This window comes from Macaca thibetana, chromosome 4 (assembly GCF_024542745.1).
Source record: "Macaca thibetana thibetana isolate TM-01 chromosome 4, ASM2454274v1, whole genome shotgun sequence".
Classification (NCBI taxonomy): domain Eukaryota; kingdom Metazoa; phylum Chordata; class Mammalia; order Primates; family Cercopithecidae; genus Macaca; species Macaca thibetana.
The window spans coordinates 81,573,365-81,597,797 of record NC_065581.1 but is presented as its reverse complement, the minus strand read 5'-3'; the positions used below and the strand labels follow the sequence as shown (position 1 = coordinate 81,597,797).

Sequence of the window (24,433 nt, the reverse complement as noted above, 5' to 3'; positions counted from 1 at the left end):
AATTCTCTTGAGTCTCTAGAGTTGCAGGTCATACCAGAAAAGAAGGGCCTCTGCCGTTTGCTACAGGAGGACTTCCCTCTCAAGGCAGGTGAGAAGCCTCAAGGTCTGGCTGCCCTGACGCTGTTCTTACAGAGTCTCTGGTTGGCAAGTGTGCTGAACTGGACTTCTCTCCATATGAAGCTCAGAAGCAAAAGTGGCTTAGAGACAAAAATAAATAAAGGTCAAAGTCAACTTAGACTTTTCATCATGCTAATGATGTATCCCAGATTACAGGATATGAGCTTAGCTCATCAGAGTGCTGCTTTGAGGTATGACCAAAAGCATAACATTCCTCGGAGCTTTCTGCATGTAATAATTAGTCATCCATTTAAACATCTTTTGAGAATCCATAGATGCCAGTCATTGTGCCACATTCTGGAAGTGAAAAGAAAAATAAGAAATACATTTTGCCTTCATGAAGCTTAGAGTTTGGTGAGTGAGACAGACAAGAAAAGGCATCCAAGAGAATAGTTCACGGGATAAAATAACTTTTTAAAGAAAAAAAAAGAAAAGGCATAGTTACTTGAAATCACATGGGGGATGGGTTGTGGGGAAGCAAAAGGCTTTGTGACAGCATGTGAGGAGGTTCCCTAATACAGAGTAAGGGAGTGAGAGGGAGAAACAAGGATCCTCCCACTTCCCCTATATGTTTTGCCCTCTCAAAACAAGATTGAGAATGACTAGGCTGAGGACTTGCAATTTATCTTCCCACAATTGGTAAGCCATTGAGCCAGCATAGGTGTGATGTTGGGCTATGAATGATGGCATGAATGCTCCCTGGTATTAGAAAGTTCCAGGAGAGTGCAACAAATTTCCATCATTTGTGAATACCATGGAAAATTGCAGGGGGTTAAGTCACTTCGTCACTAACCCCAGAACATCTACCTGCTAGGTGAGAGGAAGCCCTAGCAGCCAGACATGCAGAATGGACCCTCCCTTGCTTAGTGAAGACTGAAAAACTGAGAAACAGCCTCAGCGAGATGTCTCACCCCAGAAGACAGAGTAGGTGAGGCCTCATTTCCAGTCCCCAAAGAACAACAGATATCCCCTACAAAAAAGCCAGCAGCTCAATGTCCAACCCAGAGAGACTAAGAGAGTGGAAAGGCTAAAGTCTGAGGCAGGACCTCAAAGTATAGGCTTAAAGTGAAAATAGAAACAGGCATGGCCAAGGCAAGTTCCTAGATCAATCACTATAAAGACTGAGGATATTGTGCTACCTACCATATGCCAAGAAAAATGGTACAAAGTGAGTCTTTCGTTCGCCCAAACCCCACCCCAAAACATAAAGTATAGGTAAAAATAGTAGAAGTGCCAACACAACTTGAAGCCCTTTAGCCACCATCCCTCTTCCAAACAAAGTATGAACCCAAAGTCCCTTCTATTTATAAGGTAACCATGTGTCCTTTGTCGTGGGGCAGTCTTGGTTTACAACTGTCTCCTGGAAAACTTATTAATATCATCTTCTTTCATTCTCAAAAGAGTTCTGATATGGGCTATAAATTATCACCATATATGAAAATTCTGGAGCCCCAATTGTGGCAGGAACTGGGCTCAACACATTTCTTTCTTCCGCTATGATATTTAATCTCACTATTTTCATCTCTATGTTTACAGATGAGAACTTGAGGCTTAGGCAGTTTAAAGAGCTTTCCCAAAATCATAGAGTCATTGAATGGAAATAATGGGAATTGACCTCAAACCTATCTGAGGCTAAAATTTGAGCTACAATTATCTATATTTCTTCAGTGAAATACCACTCCCTTGGCAAGAGCATGAAAAGTTGCCTCCAGTATTAAACTAATGAAGAAATTCCATGAGGAATTGTCAGACAAAAATCACTGTGTACTTACTGTATTCCAAATAACCATGTTTTAATGTATTTGAATTGGGTCTCAAGGACAACTGCTTTGACAATAGAAAGAAGCTAGCATGAGGGATTTTGTTTCAGGAAGAGGAAACATGGGTGAGAGTGAATATGGCTGATAAAGAACTTATGGACGTTTAGTGAAATGAAAATAAGGATGTTTGGGTTTGGAGAATAAGCAGAGAGTAACCATTGAGGTACTTGACTAAAGACTTGGACTTCACCCTTCATGAACTAGGGATTCCTTGAAGGCTCCTACCCAGGGAGAAATATAAGATAAGCATCCCAGAGGCTGGTGGGGGATGGGATTATAGGGGATTAAACTGAAGGCACTAAACTGTTCATGAAGGTCAAAACTAAAGCAGTAACAGTGGGGATGGAGAAGAATGGTGTGTTTGACAGTTTCTCAACAGACACACAACAATGGGCATATCCCAGTAACAAAATGGGTGAGGGAGGAGTGACATAAATGGAGAGAACAAGAATGATGCTCAGTCCCATTAGTGCTTCCCAGACTTCCCACTGCAGACAAACACATCAGATTTTCCAGGCAAGAGGCCTGGTAGTCTGATTATATAACAAGGGCTGGGGTGGTACTTATCATCTGGGAAGCTGGGAAAACACTGGACAAAATGGATAAGATTCCCTTAATACAGCCAAGGATAGAAGGAAGAGCTTTCATTAAAAAGATAATAAATTCATTTTGGAAATAACACTTTAGATCCAAGATAACTGAGTTTTTCAGTGTTAGAAACTAAGGAGAGGGCCATGCTTGAAACTTTAGATTTAGGGGATTATTCACGGATACAAGATAATGGAAGTCATGCCTAGGGATGAAGTTACTCTGGGACCAGATAGTATGATAAAAGGAAACAAGGACAAAAGTTCAAACAACAGTAACAGTTAAAGAACAGATGTGGGAGGAAGAATCAATCTGAGAGAGAAAGAGATTTTAGAAGTCAGAACTAAGAGGGGGTAATGTCAGAAGCTAAAGAAATGTGCTTTTCAATGAAAAGGGAGTAATCACCAGTATCAAATGTCACAAAGATTAGGAATTTAAACTATCCCTTGAAATTGGCACTTAGAAAATCATTTGTAGCCTTTCCAAGGCAGCTAGATTACAATGAAACGAAAAGTAAATGGGAATGAGAAAGTGGAGACAAGCAGCATTTGCTATATTTTCTATGGTCTTGGTGGAGAACAGAAGAAATGAGGAGTGAGAGGATGATATGTTCAGAGGGATTTGGGGGTCAAGAGAGACTGCTTTTTTTCTGGTCTGTCAGGAGTTGTCAAGGAAGCAAGGGATAGAAACCCATACAGAAGAGAAAGAACAGGAAACCATGGCTAGAAGCCCACAGACCTAATAGATATTATTTTGTGTTTAAAGGCACATAATTATGTTTGAGGGCCAAGGGAAAGGAATCAGTGAGAAGTGAGATGGTTAGCATGTGAGGAAAAACTGATAAAAAAAATAGATGAATGGCTATTACTTGATATCTGATAAGTAATAGATGAATGATAAAAATTGATAAGTAATAGATGAATGGCTATGAGGACAAGAATAAGACTATAGTATAGATAAGGTTTTAAAAGGAGGAATGCATTTTTTCCCTAAGAGCAGAGGAAAGAATAGATGAAATTAAGGACTTTCTGTTGAAGAAAAAAATATTTAAAGAACATACGCCTAGTGATGACCTGGTCCCAGTACAGTACAAAATCAGGTCAGCCATTGAGAGGAAGAGGTAGGTATTGAATCAAGGGCCTATGATGATAGCTCCAGTAAGAAACCTCTAGAAGACTGGCAAATTGTCAGTTTGAACCTCTTGGTTCAAAATCCTCTCCTTGCTTTATCCACCAAGCCCATATTATAATCCATATCAACTACTAACAAACCTCCACCTCCCACACTGAAAGCTTCATCTTAAATCTGACTTCAAAAAGTTTATAAAGATTTCAACTTTGGCCAGGCGCAGTGTCTCACACCTGTAATCCCAGCACTTTGGGAGGCTGAGGTGGGTGGATGACTTGAGGTCAGAGTTTGAGACCAGCCTGGCCAACACGGCAAAACACCGTCTCTACTAAAAATACAAAAATTAGCCAGGCATCATGACGGGCGCCTGTAATCCCAGCTACTCAGTGGGCTAAGTTAGGAGAATTGCTTGAACCCAGGAGGTGGAGATTGCAGTGGGCTGATGTCGTGCCACTGTACTCCAGCCTGGGTGACAGAGGGAAACTCCGTCTCCTCTTTGAGATGCTAGTGAGCCTTAGATAGTGCTATCCTAACATGGTTAGCAATAAACTAAGCTTTCTTTTCTCCACTGAGAGTTCTGGTAACATTCTTGGGAGCCAGCCAGCATTCAATTATTATTTCTATCATAAATGAACAGAAGATACTTAGACTTTCCTTAGTGACTAGAGACCAGCCATTGATGTGATAATTGGTTTTCTAAAGATAGATTTTCAGAAATGGGAATGCTGAATAGTTTAGGATTCTTAATTAAATATATACATCTTACATATGAGAAAACTGAGGCTCAACAAATGCGAATGATATGGTACAAAGAGATGAACAAATGGAAACCTGAAATGGGACCCCACAGTGCTTCTCTATAACCAAGGAAGCTGCTTTCTCTTCTCTTTGCTGCTGGCTTTCTGCTACTCTGCTCACTAAACAGTAGTTTCTATTAGCAAGCCCACCTACTAGCAGCCCTGCTTCTACTCCATTAGGGATGTCGCCCTCCTTAAAAGACAGGCATGGGTGAGTCAGGGAGAGTCCTCTACCAAGAGGGTCAGTGCTTAGGGCTGACAGTTAAAACTGAAATATGTCAAAGATGGCAGGCAGAGTTCTAAACTCAAGCCAACGAAGGCTGTCCAAATGAAGCTCTCCATCTCCAGAGTCCTTTTTCCCAAAAAAAAAAAAAAAAAATTCTCTGCTGAATATTTTTCCATTTCTTTGCCTTTTTGCCTTTCTTGAAAATAGCTCACCTCTCCTATTACCAATTAAAGTGCTGCTTTTGCTCATATTGTTAGCCTAACCAATGACAGTGTTATGAGCACAATATTTGTTTCATTTCTTTCACTCTTCAGGAAAATTTAGTTGCTTTCTTGTTTTTGGACTACAAAGACACATTTTTTTCCTTTTTTTATTTTACTTTAAGTTTGGGGATACGTGTGCAGAATGTGCAGGTTTGTTACATAGCTATATGTGTGCCATGGTAGTTTGTTGCACCTGTCAACCCATCATCTATGTTTTAAGCCCCACATGCATTAGGTGTTTGTCCTAATGCTCTCCCTCCCCTTGGCCCCCACCCCTGACAGGCCGTGGCATGTGATGCTCCCCTCCCTGTGTCCATGTGTTCTCATTATTCAACTCTCACTTATGAGTAAGAACAAGTGGTGTTTGGTTTTCTGTTCCTGTGTTAGTTTGCTGAGAATTATGGCTTCTGACTTCATCCATGTCCCTGCAAAGGACACGAACTCATTATTTTTTATGGCTGCATAGTATTCCATGGTGTATATGTGCCACATTTGCTTTATCTAGTCTATCATTGATGGGCATTTGGGTTGGTTCCAAGTCTTTGCTATTGTAAATAGTGCCACAATAAACACAATAAACATTTCCTGATTTTTTAATGATGGCGAGTGATGATGGGCATTTTTTCATGTGTCTGTTGGCTGTATGAATGTCTTCTTTTGACATTGTGTCTTTGTGTCTTTATAGCAGAATGATTCATAATCCCTTGGGTATATACCCAGTAATGGGATTACTGGGTCAAATGGTATTACTAGTTCTGGATCCTTGAGGAATCTCCACACTGTCTTCCACAATGATTGAACTAATTTACACTCTCAACAATAGTGTAAAAGCGTTCCTATTTTTCCACATCCTCTCCAACATCTGTTGTTTCCTCACTTTTTAATGATCGCCATTCTAACTGGTGTGAGATGGTATCTCATTGTGGTTTTGATTTGCATTTCTCTAATGATCAGTGATGATGAGCTTTTTTACATGTTTCTTGGCCACATAAATATCTTCTTTTAAGAAGTGTACAAAGGCCCATTTTTATCATTTGCTCTGCTTCTTGGATTTTTATTTCCTTATTTATTATTATTTAGGAAATCTATAACTACCTAAAGCTTGTTTCAATTTCTAAATAAAATAGTTACTTGTCTCTCTGTCTCACAGTGATGAACACATAGTTGGTATTCAATAAAGGCATCTTGGATGAGAAAAGACATTTTCTTTTGCCGGATATATACATATATATACACACATACATACACACACATATGTACATATATACATACATATTAACCCTTGACCTATATAATCCATGCAACCAGATTGATAAATGCTATAAGTGTAACTACCAATGACTACTAATAGCAATGTACAATGACAGAAAATTACAAGTGTAACTACCAATGACTACTAATAGCAACGTACAATGACAGAAAATTACTCTGTGTAAGCCATTGTTCCAAGATATTAACCTGGGTTAACTGATTTAATCCTTAAATCAACCCTGTAGGGGAGGGACTGTTAGTAGCCTCTTTTTCAGAAAGGGAACATGAGACACAGAAAGGTTGAGTAATTTGTCCAAAACGAAGCAACTAAAAAGTGGCAGGACTAGGATTTGAACCTAGACTGTCTGCTTTCAGTCTCTTAACCACTACACTATACTAAGGACCACTACTATTTTATGTGATTTGCAAATGTAAGAATAAAAACAAATTATATGATTAAATTTAGAATTAATAGTTATTTTTTGGAATACATTTGTTCATATAACTTTTCACAAACACATGGCCATTTTCTATGCAACAACTTTTAAAGAAAGATTGTATAATTCTGAAAAATGAGAGATAAACCAATAATTTTTAAATTCCATGAAATATTTTGTGTAAACCTATCTTGCTTGCACAAATGAATCAAAGTTCTTTCTTTAGCTTTGACTAAACTTGACTTTCAGGATGATATACAAAGAAAGAATGTGATTTATCCTCCCAACTGGAGAAACTTAAAAGAAAGTAGGATTCCAAACATTAATGACAGAGGCAGAAAAATTAGGAAATGAGTATCTTTGCATTTCTAAAGAAAAGAATGCCCAACCCAGGAAAACTCCTGGGCTGCATTTCTCCTCAAATGTTGGGGTATATTTTCTCCACTGCCATCCTATTTCCACCTGGGAAAAGAGGAAAATCTTGGCAAGTGACTGCGAACATCCATTTTATTCTTCTTGAAGTAAAATACATCTTCTTTGTTCTTTAAGGCACTGCCTCTGTGCTTGTAATTCTTAACAATCCTTCCTTTACAGGGACTCTTAGTGGCATAGAAAATGGTTGCCAAGAATTCAAAACCCTCACAAGTCATAAGAAATTATATTTGAGTGAGAAACTGCTAGAATTGTTTTAAATCACCCAATTTCACATAGTTGAGATGTGAACAGAGGAACGGAGGTGAAATGTAAGCTTTTAAAGGAATGTTAACTGCTATCACCAGGGAAAGATACATACATACATATATATCTGTGTGTGTGTGTGTAGTGTATACACACACACACACTCACACACAAACACACACACACTACTGTCAGTAAAAATATGGATATGTTCTCTAGGATATATGGGGAAAGCCAGATGGGAAAAAAGATAGAACAGAAAACAAAAGGCCAGACAATACAAAATCTCTGTTTAATAAACACAGCTGGGATGCAGCTGAAGTTGAGAAGACAGTGAAGCTACCTTTCTGCTCACAAAGAAAATCTGCTATTAGTAGAAGTAAAATTGAATGTTTGGTGAAATTGACATTTTCATGCCAAGAAATAGGCATGATTATTTATTCCCAACAGCTTGTAGGATTTAGCATTAAAGAGAAATTGCAAGAATCAATGACTGCCTAAAGATAATGTCTACTGACTTGCATGGGCAACACATTGATATAAAAAGAGGAAACATGCAAACCTTTTGTAGTCATAAATGCATTCATAAAAGCAACTATCATAAATAACTCAATGCATTTGGGCATTTTAATGTATGCATAATATTCTTAATTAAGAAGGATAAGAATTTTTAATTTCAAATATAAGATTTATTTTGCCTCTTTTTTTAATGTTGGAAGATAAAACTTTATTCATTTGTTTATTTTATTATACTTTAAGTTCTAGGGTACATGTGCATAATGTGCAGGTTTGTTACATATGTATACATGTGCCATGTTGGTGTGCTGCACCCATTAACTCGTCATTTACATTAGGTATATCTCCTAATGCTATCCCTTACCCCTGCTCCTCCCCACAATAGGAACTGGTGTGTGACGATCCCCTTCCTGTATCCAAGGGATCTCATTGTTCAGTTCCCACCTATGAGTGAGAACATGCAGTATTTGGTTTTCTGTTCTTATGATGTTTGCTGAGAATGATGGTTTCCAGCTGCATCCATGTCCCTACAAAGGACACGAACTCATCCTTTTTTAATATTGCACAGTATTCCATGGTGTATATGTGCCACATTTTCTTAATCCAGTCTGTCACTGGTGGACATTTGGGTTGATTCCAAGTCCTTGCTATTGTGAATAGTGCCACAATAAACATACATGTGCATGTGTCTTTATAGCAGCATGACTTATAATCCTTTGGGTATATCCCCAGTAGTGGGATGGCTGCTTCAAATGGTATTTCTATACCAGTGTAAAAGTGTTCCTATTTCTCCACATCCTCTCCACCATGTGTTGTTTCCTGATTTTTTAATGATTGCCATTCTAACTGGTGTGAGATGGTATCTCATTGTGGTTTTGATTTGCATTTCTCTGATGGCGAGTGATGATGGGCATTTTTTCATGTGTCTGCTGGCTGTATGAATGTCTTCTTTTGAGAAGTGTCTGTTCATATCCTTTGCCCACTTTTTGATGGGGTTGTTTGTTTTTTTCTTGTAAATTTGATTGAGTTCTTTATAGGTTCTGGATATTAGTCCTTTGTCAGATGAGTAGATTGCAAAAATTGTCTCCCATTCTGTAGGTTGCCTGTTCACTCTGATGGTAGTTTCTTTTGCTGTGCAGGAGCTCTTTAGTTTAATTAGATCCCATTTGTCAATTTAGGCTTTTGTTGCCATTGCTTTTGGTGTTTTAGACATGAAGTCTTTGCCCATGCCTATGTCCTGAATGGTATTGCCTAGGATTTCTTCTAGGGTTTTTCTGGTTTTAGGTCTAACATTTAAGTCTCTAATCCATCTTGAATTATTTTTCGTATAAGGAGTAAGGAAAGGATCCACTTTCAGCTTTCTACTTATGGCTAGCCAATTTTCCCAGCACCCTTTATTAAATAGGGAATCCTTTCCCCATTTCTTGTTTTTGTCAGGTTTGTCAAAGATCAGATGGCTGTAGATGTGTGGTATTATTTCTGCGGGCTCTGTTCTGTTCCATTGGTCTATATCTCTGTTTTGGTACCAGTATCATGCTGTTTTGGTTACTGTAGCCTTGTAGTGTAGTTTGAAGTCAGGTAGCGTGATGCCTCCAGCTTTGTTCCTTTGGCTTAGAATTGTCTTGGCAATGCAGGGTCTTTTTTGGTTCCATATGAACTTTAAAGCAGTTTTTTCCAATTCTGTGAAGAAAGTCATTGGTAGCTTAATGGGAATGGCATTGAATCTATAAATTACCTTGGGCAGTATGGCCATTTTCACAATATTGATTCTTCCTATTCATGAGCGTGGTATGTTCTTCCATTTGTTTGTGTCCTCTTTTATTTCACTGAGCAGTGGTTTGTAGTTCTCCTTGAAGAGGTGGTTTACATCCCTTGTAAGTTGGATTCCTAGGTATTTTATTCTCTTTGAAGCAACTGTGAATGGAAGTTCATTCCTGATTTGGCTCTCTGTTTGTCTGTTACTGGTGTATAAGAATGCTTGTGATTTTTGCACATTGATTTTGTATCCTGAGACTTTGCTGAAGTTTCTTATCAGCTTAAGGAGATTTTGGGCTGAGACAATGGGGTTTTTCTAAATATACAATCATGTCATCTGCAAACAGGGACAATTTGACTTCTTCTTTTCCTAACTGAATACCCTTGATTTCTTCCTCTTGCCTGATTGCCCTAGCCAGAACTTCCAACACTATGTTGAATAGGAGTGGTGAGAGAGGGCATCCCTGTCTTGTGCCAGTTTTCAAAGGGAATGCTTCCAGTTTTTGCCCATTCAGTATGATATTGGCTCTGGGTTTGTCACAAATAGCTCTTATTATTTTGAGATACATTCCATTAATACAGAATTTATTGAGAGTTTTTAGCATGAAGGGCTGTTGAATTTTGTCAAAGGCCTTTTCTGCATCTATTGAGATAATCATGTGGTTTTTGTCTTTGGTTCTGTTTATATGCTGGACTATGTTTATTGATTTGCATATGTTGAACCAGCCTTGCATCCCAGGGAAGAAACCCACTTGACCATGGTGGATAAGCTTTTTGATGTGCTGCTGGATTCGGTTTGCCAGTATTTTATTGAGGATTTTTGCATTGATGTTCATCAGGGATATTGGTCTAAAATTCCCTTTTATTGTTATATCTCTGTCAGGCTTTGGTATCAGGATGATGTTGGCCTCATAAAATGAGTTAGGGAGGATTCCCTGTTTTTCTGTTGATTGGAATAGTTTCAGAAGGAATGGTACCAACTCCTCCTTGTACCTCTGGTAGAATTTGTCTGTGAATCCGTCTGGTCCTGGACTGTTTTTGGTTGGTAGGCTATTAATTATTGCCTCAATTTCAGAGCCTGCTATTGGTCTATTCAGGGATTCAGCTTCTTCCTGGTTTAGTCTTGGGAGAGTGTAAGTGTCCAGGAAATTATCCATTTCTTCTAGGTTTTCTAGTTTTATTGCATAGAGGTGTTTATAGTATTCTCTGATGGTAGTTTGTATTTCTGTGGGGTCGGTGGTGATATCCCGTTTATCGTTTTTTATTGTGTCTATTTGGTTCTTCTCTCTTTTCTTCTTTATTAGTCTTGCTAGCGGTCTATCAACTTTGTTGATCCTTTCAAAAAACCAGCTCCTGGATTCATTGGTTTTTTTGGAGGGCTTTTTGTGTCTCATCTCCTTCAGTTCTTCTCTGATCTTAGTTATTTCTTGCCTTCTGCTAGCTTTTGAATGTGTTTGCTCTTGCTTCTCTAGTTCTTTTAATTGTGATGTTAGAGTGTCAATTTTAGATCTTTCCTGCTTTCTCTTGTGGGCATTTAGTGCTATAAATTTCCCTCTACACACTGCTTTAAATGTGTCCCAGAGATTCTGGTATGTTGTATCTTTGTTCTCATTGGTTTGAAAGAACATCTTTATTTCTGCCTTCATTTCGTTATGTACCCAGTAGTTATTCAGGAGTGGGTGTTCAGTTTCCATATAGTTGAGCGGTTTTGATTGAGTTGCTTAGTCCTGAGTTCTGGTTTGATCCGCAAATACTACCTTATCATGGAAATGCCCACTTTATAGAGTCAGACAGACTCTATCCTTAAATTGAGAGCAGGAAATAATGGAATTGTAGATTTTTTAAGATAATAAGCTATTTATTTTATATAGCAAACATTATTGAGCATCTACTATATATGAAACACTATGTAAATCCTTGGGTGGGATTCAAAGATGAATAAGGCACAGTCCCTGTCCTCAAGGGACTTATAATCTAGTGACAACATAAGGCATTGAGCAAGGTATGTGGAAGGGGGTGAGGTTGGTAACTGGGAGCTAGGACAGTTTAATATTGAATATAGTAGTAACCAGCAACAGGATCCCAAATTAGTATTTTGCTGTGGTAGTAGCAGCTGATTTTATTTTGGTATGGGTCATTGCAAATTCCTATCCCATGCCCAGTTTTAAAACCATATCTGGGAAAATTGAAAATGAACGAACGAAAACAACAATAAAATAAAACATGTCACACATTGTTGGAGAGGGGGGTGCTAATAATAATTAAGGTGGAAATAAATGCCTCAGCCTAGGAGTCTGGAGATTGGGAAGTCAGCAGCCCATTTCTGACTTCTGTTTAACTGTGAACAAGACACTTAACCTCTTTGCAACATAATATATCCACCTTTGAGACGATGCTAAAAATGTCTACTAATAGGGGTGCTAGGAAGACAATAGTGTTAACATTTGCTTATTTAATGAATGCTACTTGCTAAGTTTAAGTGGTCTACAATGCTCTACGTGCATCATCCTATGTTGTGTTCTTTGTGAAGGGAACTCCCTGAAATTGTGCAACTTACCCAGTTGGGTAAAATGTCTTTCCCAAGATAGTAAGCTGGGATGTAAACCCAGCAGTCCTGGACGCTTGTGAATTCTAAGTCTTAAACACTAAGCAGCACTGTCTCTTTGAGGATAAAGAGGAGATGAAACAAGTAGAAATATCATACGTGATGAAAATACTACAAGTGCTGAGATTACAGTACACTTACTTCCTTGCATTGTATGGCAGAGAAAAGTCATTCTCCGGGTAAATATTTTTTTTCAAGACTATCCATTATTTTTTGCAAGACTTAGTCCAATTTCTTTCAAGGTTTGTCCCTTCAAATCAGCAGTGCCTGGAGAAGCCTCCTCACTAACAAAAGCACTGAGAAGTCTCAACTGAATCATACTGCCTGAACCAATGATGCAGGGATATAATATCTCAGGTGGGATGGACATAATGGATTTTCCTGTTGATAGGACAGTGAAAAGATGTGCAGCTGGCTAGCTTATTAAGTGCACTAATTTATTTTAGCACATTCCTTATGCTTTGAAGTGATGTAATAAACAAACATACAGAATTTAATTGTAGCTGTTCCATTTTAATATAGACAAAGTTAGCTTTATGGGGTGGCTAGGGAAAATAATAGGCATTAATCTATGCATCCATCCACCATTCACTCAGAAAAAACATTTGTTGTATTGTAGGTTCTAGGGTTCAAAGATGATTGATAAATGTTCCCGCCCTCAGATAGCTGGGAGGAGGGAGAGAGATAAATCAAAAGATAATTTACACTTTGTGGCAAGAACCAAAATAAAAGAAGGAATTATGAGAGATAGGCCTGCAGGAGGCCAAACAACTGAACTAAAGGAGGAATAAAAGGCTTCATAGAAATGGAAGAATAGAGAATCATTCCATAGAATAGGATGAGTCATTTATTCACAACAGCAAAGACATGGAATCAACCTAAATGGCCATCAGTGACAGACAGGATTAAAAAAAAAAAAAAAAAAAACTATGATACATATACAGCATGGAATACTATGCAGCCATTAAAGGAACAAGATCATATCTTTGCAGAGACATGAGTGTACCTGGAGACCATAATCCTTAGCAAACTAATGCAGGAACAGAAAACCAAATACCACATGTTCTCACTTATAAGTTGGAGCTAAATGATGAGAACACATGGGCACATAAAAGAGAACAACACACACAGGGACCTATTGGAGGATGGAGGGTAGCAGGAGGGAGAGGATCAGGAAAAATAACTAATGAGCACTAGGCTTAATACCTAGGTGATGAAATAATCTGTACAACATACCCCCATGAGACAAGCTTACCTATGTGACAAACCTGCACATGTACCCCTGAACATAAAATAAAAGATAAAAAAAAAAAGAAACAATGATCTTTGATCTGGGCCTTAGAGGATGTGTACAGTCTATATAGACAGGCTATTCTTAATGGAAAAGAAGCTTCCCTACCCTCAACACCCCTCCCCCACACCAAATTAAGTACAGCAAAATGGCTTTATCTACATATTCTTTGAAAGGAAAACTAAAATCTACTCATTTTCTGTTATGTTAAAAGAACAGTATATACTAGTTTTCGTTAGTTAATAAGACCATTAGCCAAGTCAGAGTAAATATGATACTCTGAGATTACGAAGCTGAACAAGCATCAGGAGATCTCATTTCATATCCCAGTCTGTGCCAGCTTATAATACAATCTTGGGCAATACAAATTGATATAATGAGAAGAAAAAAAAACTTTAAAAATTGCTGCTTGAACTGAATCACTAGAAGATATTCAGTATGACCATTGGTAAGAAGTGCTCTTTCAGTTTAGAAGGGAAGAAGGGAGGGAGGGTGAGAGGGAGGAAGAAAGGGGGAGAGAGGGAGAAAAAAGAAGAGAATGAAGAATGGAGGGAGAGTGGGAGGGAGGGAAGAAGGGAAGAAACAAGGAAAGAAGGAAGGAAGGAAGGAAGGAAGGAAGGAAGGAAGGAAGGAAGGAAGGGAGGGAGGGAGGGAGGGAGGGAGGGAGGGAGGGGAGAGGGAGTAATGAAGGGCAAGGCAAGGCAGGCCATGGTCTATACTTGCTGATGTTCTTATTGTTGGTCAGAGGAGGTTCCCTGGGTGGGGACTGAGAGGAAAGACAGGAAACAGAAAGGTAAATCATCCTTCATTTGGAAAGTCCTTCCTGGAGATTTGTAAGATCAGAGGTCCTGGAAATATGGCAGAGGACTGACTCAGGAGAGAGAATGGTCCGTGTGAAGGGAGGATTGTGTAGGTAGTGGCGTGGAAGGACAGGGCAGGTTACAAAAATAGTTAGTCATTTTGTGTTCATCTTTAAGTTGTTCCCTGTGGGGTGCTCTCTGTTGTGTTTGCTTGTGGTGCTTCTGAGGAATGGAGAAAGAGAATGATATCTGGTGTGAGTGAAAGCTGTGGCCCCTCAAGAGCAGGACCCACATCTGCTGTGACCACCTTCACATCCCAGTGCTGAGAATAACACTGGGCACATGTTGGGGCTTCAATATGGAAGAAAGAGCAAAAAGAGGATTTGTGAGAACGTTTCATATGTGTGAGTAATCATTAGTGTATCCATTGTGAAAACTAATCTCGTCGTGTCTATTAAATAAAATCACATGCCCTAAGATCCAGCAATATCATTTCTGAGAAACTATATGCCAGAAATAAAATTACCAGTATGAAAGAATTTGTATACAGAAATGCTACTAGCAGCATTGTTGGGGGGTGGTCAAGAAATAAGGACAACCTAAATGTCCATCAAAAACATTTGATAGATAAGCAGACACATTCCAAAGCTCAGGCTCTGAAACCTGCCTTCTTGAACTTAATCTGGGTCCCACAACTTACTACAGTATGTGACATGAGTAGGTTATTTAGACTACCAGTCATTCAGTTTGCTTATCTGCATATTGATGATGACAATAATATCTACTTCATATCTTTATTATAAAAAGTAAAGGAAATCATTCAGGTAGGGTGCTTAGAACAATGTCTTGCACTCGATAAATATTCTCATTATTGGAGGTGTGCATGGGACAAAGAAAAGTGAAGCCAGAGCTGCGAGCACTTTTTCTACCCACGGTGTCTCAGATTCATTCTTAAGAAACTGAGAACTTAATCTTCCAAAATGCCAAAAAGACCATCTTATGCCCCATCTCCCACCCCGGCTTCTACAACACAAATACCCAGCCCATCAGGGTTTGCAAGATACAATCCATACCATCATCTTGCCTACAACAACTACAGGCTGGGAGGGAACCCAGGCACCAACAGCTGGGTCAGGGCATCCTCCAGTATTACGATTCCAAAACCCCCAAAGCCACAAGATAAGCCGCTGAGGCCCTACAGGAGGTAGAGAAGAAAGGTCTGGGACCAAGTAAAGGCTTCCAACCCTGACCTATAGTTGTGGGAAATTGGCAAGATTATTGGTGGCATGTGGCAAGATCTCGCTAATGAAGAGAAACAATATTTAAACGAATACGAAGTAGAAAAGATAGAGTACAATGAATCTATGGACGCCCATCATAATTTCCCCATGTACCTTGCTTACATAAATGCAAAAAGTCTTGCAGAAGCTGCTTTAGAGGAGGAAAGTCGACCCAAACAGTCTCACTGTTTGGAGAACCTTACATGAGCCTTCTCTGCTAAAGATCAGATGATTATGATGATGGCTTTTCAACGAAGCGTACAGCCACCGTTCGTTTCCAGAGAAACCACTGCCTCATCAGTGAAATCCTTAGTGAGAGTGTGGTATCAGAGGTTCAGTCAGTTGTCACAACAGCTAGAATGCAGGTCCTCAAATGATAGATCCAGTCCTTAATGGTTCAACAGCGAAAAGTAAAAGTTGAACTTCTTCCAAAAGAGGAACGACACCAGGAGAAGGCGAAATTCCTGGAAAGCACAGATTCATTTAACAATGAACTTAAAAGGTTGTGCGGCCTGAAGGTAGAAGTGGATCTGGAGAAAATTGCAGCTGAGATTGCACAGGCAGAGGAACAGACCCACAAAAGGCAGGAGGAAAGGGAGAAGGAGGAGGCAGAGCAAGCTTAGTGCAATGAGAGCAGCATCGTTCCTGAGGAAGAGCAAGTGGCCAACAAAGGCAAGGAAAAGAAACACAATGAGAACATTCCAATGGAGACAGAGGAGACACACCTTGAAGAAACGGCAGAGCCAACAGAATGGTGAAGAAGGCAAGTCTACTCCTGAACACAAGGAGAGCGGGCAGGAGAGGGTCAGCAGTATGACAGAGAAAGGAACCAGTGATAGTAATACTGGCTCAGAGAGCAACGGTGCAACAGTGGAGGGGCCACCACCATACTAGAAGATGAGAAAAAAGAGTAAATGTTGCCTTGTTTTATGTGTTTTAAATACTTTTATAAGTGAAAAAATTGTTTTTAGTTTCAATGGTAAAAAATATTCTCCTTACTATGATTTATTATTATTATTTGCTCATAAGAGCACAGAGAAAAGTGTAAAAATGCATTCACCACACTATAAGCCTTGGTGATGGGACTAGAAGGAGAGAGAGAAGTTACTAACTTGATATATACACCATGCTCTGCTGTTTAATTTGTTGTAAGACACGTGTGTTAACATAGTAATTTGAAAATCAAATCCAATGCAACATTTTAAAAGAGTAAAAACAAAATAGAAAAAATGTTGAGGTAGACCAGCCCTACAATATATTAAGGTGTATATTGCAGAAACAGGTGGCTCTAGTAGTTAAATATATTCCAGTGGGATAGAATGGAAAGGTCTGAAATAGGCTTCAGTGGGTATAAGGCTTTATTATAGGCTAAGGTAATATCTCTAATCTTTACAGAAAGGTGGGATTATTTAAAATGGTACAGAAACAGTTATCTCTTTGGAAAAAAAATTATGTTGATTTTCTCCCCTGTACCGTAAACTGAAATAAATACCAGATGTATCAAAAACTTAAGTACTTAAAAAAAAAGAAAAGGCAGAAGAATATTTTTCTGATTTTGAGGTAAAGAGAGCCCTTTTAAGCATGCAAACAAACAAATCTTAAGGAATAAAATAGAAATGGCTATATAAACATTTAAAACTTCTGTATAACTTCCTTATTCAAGTTTTTAAAAACTATGAATTAAAAGACAAATGAAAACCTGAAATAGTACTCATCATGTGCTGACCATAAAGATAATTTATAAATAATATGAAAATGATGAACACCCCAGTATAAAGAGACTGGGCAAAATAAGTGAGAAGACAATTTGCGAAAGCAGCACACAGATGAAAATGCAAAAAACCATTCAGTGTTTTTAATAACCAAACCGAAATTCAAACAAGAAATACCATTTGTACTTATAAAATTTCTCCCTTGTAAAGGTTAACTTCTAGAAGACCACTTTAATTCGTAGTGTCAAATGCCTCCGTCCCGGTAGCAGCCATCGCCACCTGTTGGTGGCACTCAGAGGTAACTAGGGTTTGCTCTGAGTTACAGCTTTGCCTTTCAGAGAAAGCTCCTAAGTCAAAAGTCAGAAACTTCTGTACCTCTACGGTGTGATGTGGAGAAATGGCTTTTTCATTCTATGCTGCCACAGGGATAAAATAGTACATCTACGGAGAGCATTTAGCAATGTAAAAATCATTTAATGTGTTAATAAATTATGATTTAATGAGTGAGTTTGCATGAAATTATAAGAAAATAATCTCACACAAGAGAAAGAAACCACCTACTATCAGCAGCAGATCTGTTAAATAGATTAATTTAATTTAATGAAATTAGTAAAACAGTGATATAAAAACATGAAAAATATTTACTACATCAAGCTAAGCTGTGGGGAGGGGAAGGAAATGACAAAGTTCTATGTAGATTTAAGTCAATTTTCTTATTTTATGTCTGAAATTATACATGGAAAATGCTGCAAGTTATTATCTCTAGGAGGTAGAATGAGAAATGTTTTAATTTTCTCTTTTCCTCTGGGCATGTGTGTGTTTTATGTTTTTTGTATTTTCTACAATAAATACATACTACTTTTGGAACTAGAAAAGAAAATTCTGTAAAAAATGATGGCAGTCAGGGGCAGGGAAGAAAAGAAGTCTATAGATTTGCTAAGTTCTTTTAGTCGCTGTAATAGGTGAAAGTGACAAAATGAAATTTCTGAGTGTCAGAAGCTGGACCATAGCCAGCTATGTAGCTGCCCTGGCGTCCCTATCACCCCTCTGGCTCTCATTCCTCTTCTGCCCCAGGCTGGGCCCGTTTTCTTTCCAATCCAATTTTACGGAAACTGCCAGCATCTAAAGTCTGTGTTCCTTGTCTATCTGCCTCTGTGGGACAACAAATCCCCACTCCTGCCAGCCTTTAATTCTCATTTCAGAATCTGATTCCTCTAAAAGGTTTTCCCAAGTTTGCCTGCTATTCTCTGCTATCTCACTAGCACAATCTGTGATCTTGTGTAAATTAACCTCTCTGCGAATCAATTTCCCCACAAAGTGGGGATAATAAAATTACCTACATTATAGGGTTGTGATAATTAAATGAATTAATATATGTAAAATGCTTACAATAAGACCTGCTAAATAGGTAAACCACAGTAAATGCTGGTTACGATTTAACAATTGTTCTTTCATTATTTTTCCAGAATACCATTTCATAGCACTGTACTTGTATAAAGTATTAATAGGTATACTATTATATTAAAAGAAAAACTAAAGTAAGTGAGGGGAAGGCCAGCCTAAACAAAATTAGTAGGGTTCTTTACTGCAAAATTAATAGGATTTACACTAAATCTGAATGAGTGAGATAAGTGTGGAGGGTTTTCCAAAGTTCTGTTTTTTAAAAGTCCCAAACCCCTTTTCTTAAATTATCTTAATGAATGGTTGAATTTCACTTTCGGGAAGGCTGTATTTGTTTGTTTGTTTATCATTTATCATACATTTGTCTTTCTACCCCTATTCACTTCTGTTCAGTTCAAGGCCTGCTTGCTTTTATTTATTTTTATTCTTTTACTTTTAAATCGGTTTGTTAGTCGTTTTGAAAGCATTTTGAGATAAGAACAATATGAATGTAAGGGGATGGCTTGTTTCTAAACGAATTACATTCCTGAGGCACGAAAACCTTCTTGCCAAGCTTATGAGAGTTTGAAATAAATTTTTATTGAATGGAAGAATGAGCAGATGAATGCAAGAAAACTACCCCACAGTCTAAAATAACAAATTCACCAATTGTTTTAGAAAGCTTATTAAAACAGAGGTTCGTAGAAGGGAGACTGCATTCTACATGAAATGTGTGTGTTGCATATATAATTTATACTACATCACTGCTGCTGATGTGTTTTTAGAAGTTTAACTCAAGAAAACCTTGCAATAGCTCAAAAATATCCAGCACATTTGTGTCATAATGAGTACCTCAAAACCCATATGATTGCAAACACAAAAGCTGACTCAGGCAGTGATCTTGGCTGTCTGCTCTGTTTGGGCTCTTGGCATATTGCGATCAATGACATGGAATCTTCTACTGATTCACAGTTGTTTAAGTGGGACACATGCAGGTGGTCTGGGCTAGTAAGCCTGGAGGCTCACCCGGTCCTCAGTATACAATCTCCACTCTTGTTCCACTCCTAGGTAGGCTTTTTGGTACCTGACCCTTGGTCACCCAAACAATGTGTTTAGACCCAGAAAAGGAGTTTTATCTAAATTACAGGATGCCTGGGGCTGCCTGCCCTTTGCAGATGATGGATGTAGATTAGCTGATCTAAACAATTAGTTAAGGAACAATCTGATCCCTAGTGACAATTAGGATGTTTAAGGCATCCTGCTGACAGCTGTGGTGACAGCGGACAGTAAAACTACCCTTCACTGAAATCAAGAAACTGGGTCCTTATGATTTACAGGCAGTCCCCTCCCCCTCTTCCCCATATGGGCTTTTATAGGACTTAAAAATGACTGAAAGGAGCCGCTGCTATGTAGTGGAAAATGAAGAAATGGCAACCTATAATTCTAGCTGAATCATTTCTCAGATCTAGCTCTTCAGAGGACTAAATGAATGGGGAAAACAAAGAAAACTGATAAGGTCTACTTCCCCTGAAATAAGTTGATTTTAAAACGTAAGTCAAGATATTTTCAGAGACAGCACATAGGGGGATCCCCTCGCCTTTTAGTTTTCCCATGCATGAAACTGTTCTGCAGTTCAAAGAGCAATACATTCTTACTAGATAAATTTAGGACAACAGAGTTTAGAGCAAATACTTTATTCAGGGAATCTGGAAATCCTAAAATGCCAATAGAGTACTACTGTTTTGCTACCACTCCAAAAGGAAACATTTTAAACATAAATGCTCCGAAGAAAGAATTAATTTTTTGAATTTAAAATATGTTGTATATTTACATAGGATTGGTTCCCAATTCCTCTATCAATTGAATAAGCCTGTGAATGTGCTCCAAGCTGGCTCCTTCCCTACAGAAAAGAACACATTTCTCCAGAGAGGATTTTGAGGAATGTGTCCAAATCCTAAATCCCTTCCTCCCCGAGAGAAAAAAAAAAAAATGGGAGAGAATCAGCACATGGATTTCTATTTCAACTCTTCTTTCTTAGATCTTTGAATTATGGGATATTAAAAATAAACCTAGAGGACATTGCAATGAATTTTTGGAGCAGCTGGAAAAGAAACCATAAAACGAGTGATTACAATCAGCAAAGTGTGATAACAGCTGAACGCATTAGAACCATCCTTAAAAAGTCAGACCCCACCCCCTCCCCTCTTGGGCCTGTTCGATAGAGAAAGGGATGTCACACAATACAATCCAAACACATACTCTGTCCATATTGGGTTAAGAAAATACAGTGCTGGTCATTGTCCCCAAATGACAGACATCCACAGATGGAAAGCAGGAGAATCTGACTTCCACAGTGCTTCTCATTCCACCAGGCAGATTCTGTTTGGAAAACACCCACCTGCACTAGGATCTGACCTGAATACTATTTAAAAAAAAAAAAAAAAAAAAAAAAAAAAAATCTTCACTATGGTCACTGCCTTCTAGAAGGAAGTTTAGATAATTTCTCTTTGTATGTCTTCCTTCAGTAAAGATAGTGAAAGGAAAACCCTAAGGGCATGTAACATTTTCTTGCCTTTATTGTTTAAGTAGGGAGAGCTTAAAGGAGTTTTGTTCTTAGAACACAAACATTGTCCTATTGAAGGAATGCCTTTTTGATGTGTGGGTATAACATTTCACTTTTGCAAGTTGTTATCCGAATGCATTTAAAAATTATTTAAGCAACAATGGAGGGAAAAAAGGTGAAATTTGGTTCAAGGAAAATAGTAGAATTTTGAAATATCTGCCTTAAACTGTATGTTTTTTTCTTATTTTAACAGCTTTACATTGAAAATCCAGTTTCACACTGTGACAATTTTATTTTCATACTTGCAAATTTTTTAAACTGGAAAAATGTTTCTTCACTAGGAAGTTGCAACTATGACATGTGTAAACAGACAGTAAAAGAAAAAGAGACTATGCTTGCATATCTATGAAAAAGATCATGCCCAAATATAGAAACAGAATTTCAAAGCAGACACCATATGTTTAACTCTGTCTTCGAACATAACCCTTTATATCTTCAGGTTTTCACCTATTATTTTGAGATTATAGACATATGTCTTTAGCAGCCTTCACTTTGGGAACTCATTTTCAGTGCACAACATTAAATACATAATTCTCTCAAAAAGAATGAAACTTCTAATTTTTAAATTTTTTATTAATTTATTAAACTTATTTATTAATTTATGGAGTACATGTGATATTTGATACAAGGATACGATGTGAAATGATCAAATCTGGGTAACTGGGATATCTGCCACCTCATACATTTATTATTTCTTCGTGAAGAGTAACACTTTCTTAGGGTCGGGCATCAAAGTTTTTCCCAACATAGCTCTTGGTTTCCTTTTTAACCCCAAATATTTGTGTAGAAAAAAATATAAAATATCAACGTTTAAATAGTAAATTAGATCGACTATTTCAGATTTGTTGAGTATATAAATCTAACTTAATGAGATATTAATGAATAGTTCTGGAAATATGGCATCTGAAAATCCAAGTAGATATAGTATCTGTTTATTCTTACTGGGATTTTAAAATCCTGACCCTCTCCAACCCTCCCCCCCCCGACAAAAAATGCTTGTCTATATAATCAATTTTATATTATGTAGGCATATATTTAATCTACTTCTACATAAAGAATGGTTTCTTTTTAAAAAACTTTTTAAAGTTAAGATTAATTTTTTTACATTAAAATAAAACTTTCTTTAAAGATTTAAAGACAGTTGCTTGACAAAAATTTATGTACATATATCTCCTGAGCAATTTTATTTATAAGGACTTATTAGTCAATTGTTTAGAAAAATTAAAAATAGCCTGTTCAATGAGAAATAAGCAAAATTTTTTAAATGATGATAGAGCCATGAATAATGAGATTTTTCTAAGAGCATTTAATAATTTGGGAAAGTGCTCATGATATGATTGATATGATACTAAGTAAAATGAATCAGATAAAAAATGGAAGATATGGTTCATATGGGAGGATATTTTCTTCTTGGCAATGGAAGATGCTGATGGTTGACCAGACCACTGTCTTTAAGGCTCCATTTTAAAATGAATCATATGTATTTTTGTAGCTGTGAACCTTATCCTCTATGCTTCTTTCCCTTTGAAAATCGAGCACTCTCTTTTTTCCCTTTACACAGAGCTATATATCTGCCCAGTAAAACAATAAAAATGATGGAAATTATTTGGGGAATGGAGATTAATTTGCAGTTTATTTAAAGATTTTGCATATTTCTTTATGCTTTCAACAGGGCATAGTCCAGGGTGCTAAACTAAAACAAAGGTGCTAGCTTGAAATCTTCATTTATTTAAAATATATTCACCTTCCTTCTTTTATCATGAAAAAAATACAGTTACTCTGACTTCATTAATAACTAAATTACCTTGAGTCTTTGAATTTTAAAATTGTACTATATGGCATAATTTATTAAAAGGTTAAAAGTGGATTTCTAAGAATTTAGATATGAGCGGTTTTTTTAACCTAAAATGTTTTCAGGAAAAAAATTAATTCAAACTTGGAAATTATATGATAGTGCTACTATTCTTTTTATCCCAAACCTTCATTTCCATCAGCTGTATAAACATACTTGAGAGAGCTAAGTATACAAATGTCCAACCGATTTCTAATTGCTTATTTTCATCAGTACTGACGGTCAGTGGGTTTTTAATGTAAATATTTTACATGTACAATGAGAAAGAGACACAAGAACGAAAGCTTGAGAAGGTTTATTCTCTGCTGCTTGAAATAGCGCGTGGAGTAGGAGGGTGGGCAAATCTGGGCCTTAGAGCGCCACCCCATGGTAGACTGGGCGAAGGCCACTGCAGGGGTGTGCTCGGCTCTTTGGTCCAATATTCTCTGCTTTGTCCGCGTGAAAGAGCTTCCTTCACTCAGCTTATTTAAAACATCAACAACTCTAAATAACTTACCTTCTCTGCACCAGTGGTTGAGTAATTTCTGAATTTAGGAATCCCTTTGAGTATTTCGTACTCTGACTTTAAGAACAGGCTTCCCCACGCCTGCCCTGGCCCAACCCCAGGATAAAACAGAAAATGTGTGGGGATCTGAGTAAATAAATAATCTCACAACAAGGAAAGCGTTGTGAACTTGTGAGCCTGGGCTGCAAAATTCCCTCTCACAAAAAGACTGGTTTAATGATCAGTTTCAATATCTACCATCAATATTCATACTATCTCTACATTGTTACTTTGCAAAAGATCATAAATTGGCTAAAATTGCCAAAGCCAGTAAACAAGAATAAATGCAGTTAGACTTTCTGGGGTGTTAAACCAGAATGTGTATGTGTGGGTCGTTATCGGCTTAGAAAATTAGAAAATCAGGAACAGTACAGAACAGGATTAGAAAATTAGGAACAAAAGCAAGGCACTGTGAAATGGCAATTAAATTCTTGTTTGACTTAAATGCCTTTCTTTTATAACAGCTATACATCCTTTCCATTTTTATCCCAGTGATTTATTTTATCTAAAGTAAAAAGAACATTACCTTTCTTGAGTTCATTCCAAAATTGTTTAGGATAACATAGAATAATATAATTGAAAATTCTCCCTGTCACTTTCATACCACATTAGCGGAATAGAAATGTGTTAACGTTAACTCTTAAGGCTTTTTGTTTGCATTAACTTTAAAAAATGTTTAAATTGTTGTTACCTTTTTCAATATTATAAGTTCTCAAGACTCCCATACACATGGGAAAAAAAAAATCCATTTACAAATGTAACAAGCCCGG

General features: G+C 37.6%; 1 protein-coding gene and 1 pseudogene across 4 annotated transcripts in view; both read left to right on the top strand.

Moving 5' to 3' along the window:
• Positions 1 to 24,433, top strand: part of CEP162 (centrosomal protein 162) — a 457,088-nt gene that overhangs the window by 140,573 nt on the left and 292,082 nt on the right. The window contains exon 1 of one of the 4 annotated variants that reach the window (XM_050788107.1): positions 9,328 to 9,399. The exons of 2 other annotated variants lie outside the window; for them this stretch is intronic. The gene's annotated coding sequence lies outside the window, so the exon portion shown is untranslated. Of the gene's footprint in view, positions 1 to 9,327; positions 9,400 to 9,644; positions 9,713 to 24,433 lie in introns of those variants that run through there. One more of the 4 variants, XM_050788109.1, reaches the window with a different exon arrangement.
• On the top strand, positions 15,155 to 16,466 carry LOC126952955 (SWI/SNF-related matrix-associated actin-dependent regulator of chromatin subfamily E member 1-like; annotated as a pseudogene).